We start from the raw sequence: 3996 nt of genomic DNA on the forward strand, positions 1-3996 counted from the left end.
TACAAAGATCAACTCAGTCTCTTCTCAGTGAGAGACAAAAACCAACTATGTCTCCTCTCAGTGAGATTCAAAGACCAACAGTGTCTCTTCTCTGCGAGATACAAAGACCAACTCTGCCTCTTCTGTGTCTGCCTCTTCAGTGTCTCTTCTCAATATGATACAAAGAGATACAAAGACCAACTCTGTCTCTTCTCAGTGAGAAACAAAGACCAACTCTCTCTCTTCTCGGTGAAATACAAAGTCCAACTTTGTCTCTTCTCAGTGAGATACAAAGACTAACGCTGTCTCTTCTCAGTGAGATACAAAGATAAACTCTGTCTCTTCGCAGTCAGAGTCAAAGATCAACTGTGTCTCTTCTCACTGAGACACAAATACCGACTGTGTCTCTTCTCTGTGAGATACAGAGGAAAACTGTGCCTCTACCAAGTTAGATACAAAGATCAACGCAGTCTCTTCTCAGTGAGATACAAAGACCAACTCAGTCTCTTCGCAGTGAGCTACAAAGTCCAACTATGTCTCTTCTCAGTGAGATACAAAGACAAACTTTGTCTCTTCTCAGTGAGATAGAAAGAGCAACTCTGTCTCTTCTCAGTGAGATACAAAGAGATAAAGAGACCAACCGTGTCTCTTCTCAGTGAGATACAAAGACCAACTACTGTGTATCTTCTTTGTGAGATATAAAGTACAACTGTGTCTCTTCTTAGTGAGATACAAAGAGATACAAACACCAACTCTGTCTCTCCTCAGTGAGATACAAAGATCAACTCTGTCTCTTCTCAGTGAGATTCAAAGGTCAACTCTGCCTCTTCTCAGTAAGATTCAAAGACCAACTGTGTCTCTTCTCAGTGAGATACAAAGATCAACTCTGTCTCTACTCAGTGAGATTCAAAGATCAACTCTGCCTCTTCTCAGTGAGAGTCAAAGATCAACTGTGTCTCTTCTCAGTGAGATACAAAGACCAATACTATCTCTTCTCAGTGAGATACAAAGTCCTACTGTGTTTCTTCTCAGTGAGATACAAAGAACAACTCTGTCTCTTCTCTGTGCGATACAAAGTCCAACTGTGTCTCTTCCCAGTGAGATACAAAGACCAACTCTGTCTCTTCTCAGTGAGATACAAAGATGAACTCTGTCTCTTCTCAGTGAGATTCAAAGATCAACTCTGCCTCTTCTCAGTGAGATTCAAAGACCAACAGTATCTCATCTTAGGGCGATGAGATCGACCAACTCTGCCTCTTCTCAGTGAGATACACAGTCCAAATGTGTCTCTTCTCAGTGAGATACAAAGAGATATAGAGACCAACTCTGTCTCTTTTCAGTGAGATATAAAGACCAACTCTGTCTCTTCCCTGTGAGATACAAAGTCCAACTGTGTTTCTTCTCAGTGATATACAAAGTGATACAAAGAGCAACTCTGTCCTTTCACGGTGAGATTCAAAGTCCAACTGTGTCTCTTCTCAGTGAGATACAAAGACCAACTCTGTCTCTTCTCGTGAGATACAAAGACCAACTCTGTCTCTTCTCGGTGAGTGTCAAAGATCAACTGTGTTTCTTCTCAGTGAGATACAAAGACCCACTCTGTCGCTTCTCAGTGAGAGACAAAGATCAACTCAGTCTCTTCTCAGTGAGAGACAAAAACCAACTATGTCTCCTCTCAGTGAGATAAAAAGACCAACTCTGTCTCTTCTCAGTCAGATTCAAACATCAACTCTGCCTCTTCTCAGTGAGATTCAAAGACCAACAGTGTCTCTTCTCTGCGAGATACAAAGACCAACTCTGCCTCTTCTGTGTCTGCCTCTTCAGTGTCTCTTCTCAATGTGATACAAAGAGATACAAAGACCAACTCTGTCTCTTCTCAGTGAGAAACAAAGACCAACTCTCTCTCTTCTCGGTGAAATAAAAAAAGTCCAACTTTGTCTCTTCTCAGTGAGATACAAAGACTAACGCTGTCTCTTCTCGGTGAGATACAAAGATAAACTCTGTCTCTTCTCAGTCAGAGTCAAAGATCAACTGTGTCTCTTCTCAGTGAGACACAAATACCAACTGTGTCTCTTCTCTGTGAGATACAGAGGAAAACTGTGTCTCTACCACTTAGATACAAAGATCAACGCAGTCTCTTCTCAGTGAGATACAAAGACCAACTCAGTCTCTTTGCAGTGAGCTACAAAGTCCAACTATGTCTCTTCTCAGTGAGACACAAAGATAAACTCTGTCTCTTCTCAGTGAGATACAAAGACCAACACTGTCTCTTCTATGTGAGATACAAAGATAAACTCTGTCTCTTCTCAGTCAGAGTCAAAGATCAACTGTGTCTCTTCTCAGTGAGACACAAATACCAACTGTGTCTCTTCTCTGTGAGATACAAAGGAAAACTGTGTCTCTACCAAGTTAGATACAAAGATCAACGCAGTCTCTTCTCAGTGAGATACAAAGACCAACTCAGTCTCTTCGCAGTGAGCTACGAAGTCCAACTATGTCTCTTATCAGTGAGATACAAAGACAAACTCTGTCCCTTCTCAGTGAGATAGAAAGATCAACTCTGTCCCTTCTCAGTGAGATGCAAGAAACAACAATGTCTCTTCTCAATGAGATACAAAGAGCAACTCTGTCTCTTCTCAGTGAGATACAAAGTCCAACTGTGCCTCTTCTCAGTGAGATACAAAGAGATAAAGAGACCAACAGTGTCTCTTCTCAGTGAGATACAAAGACCAACTGTATATCTTCTTTGTGAGATACAAAGTACAACTGTGTCTCTTCTTAGTGAGATACAAAGAGATACAAATACCAACTCTGTCTCTTCTCAGTGAGATACAAAGATCAACTCTGTCTCTTCTCAGTGAGATTCAAAGGTCAACTCTGCCTCTTCTCAGTGAGATTCAAAAACCAACAGTGTCTCTTCTAAGTGAGATACAAAGACCAACTCTGTCTCTTCTCGGTGGGATACAAAGTATAACTGTGTCTCTTCTCAGTGAGATACAAAGACCAGCTCTGTCTCTTCTCAGTGAGATACAAAGACTAACTCTGTCTTTTCTCTGTGAGATACAAAGTCCAACTGTGTCTCATCTTAGTGAGATACAAAGAGACACAAATACCAACTCTGTCTCTTCTCAGTGAGATACAAATACCAACGGTGTCTCTTCTCAGTGAGATACAAAGACCAACGGTGTCTCTTCTCAGTGAGATACAAAGACCAGCTCAGTCTCTTCTCAATGAGATACAAAGACAAACACTGACTCTTCTCAGTGAGATTCAAAGATCAACTGGGTCTCCACTCAGTGAAATATAAAGACAAACTGTGTCTCTTCTCAGTGAGATACAAAGGCGAACTGCGTCTCTTCCCAGTGAGATACAAAGTCCAATTGTGTCTCTTCTCAGTGAGATACAAAGAGATACAAAGGCCAACTCTGTCTCTTCTCTCTGAGAAACAAATTCCAACTCTGTCTTTTCTCAGTGAGATTCAAAGATAAACTCAGTCTCTTCTCAGTGAGATCCAAAGGCCAACGCTATCTCTTCTCAGTGAGATACAAAGTCCAACTGTGTCTCTTCTCAGTGAGATACAAAGATCAACTCTGTCTCTTCTCAGTGAGATTCAAAGGTCAACTCTGCCTCTTCTCAGTGAGATTCAAAGACCAACAGTGTCTCTTCTAAGTGAGATACAAAGACCAACTCTGTCTCTTCTCGGTGGGATACAAAGTATAACTGTGTCTCTTCTCAGTGAGATACAAAGACCAGCTCTGTCTCTTCTCAGTGAGATACAAAGACTAACACTGTCTTTTCTCTGTGAGATACAAAGTCCAACTCTGTCTCTTCTCAGTGAGATACAAAGACCAACGGTGTCTCTTCTCAGTGAGATACAAAGACCAGCTCAGTCTCTTCTCAATGAGATACAAAGACAAACACTGACTCTTCTCAGTGAGATTCAAAGATCAACTGGGTCTCCACTCAGTGAATTATAAAGACAAACTGTGTCTCTTCTCAGTGAGATACAAAGGCGAA

The sequence above is a fragment of the Ambystoma mexicanum genome, chromosome 14 (genome assembly GCF_040938575.1).
Source record: "Ambystoma mexicanum isolate Mex_15411 chromosome 14, UKY_AmexF1_1, whole genome shotgun sequence".
Classification (NCBI taxonomy): Eukaryota; Metazoa; Chordata; class Amphibia; order Caudata; family Ambystomatidae; genus Ambystoma; species Ambystoma mexicanum.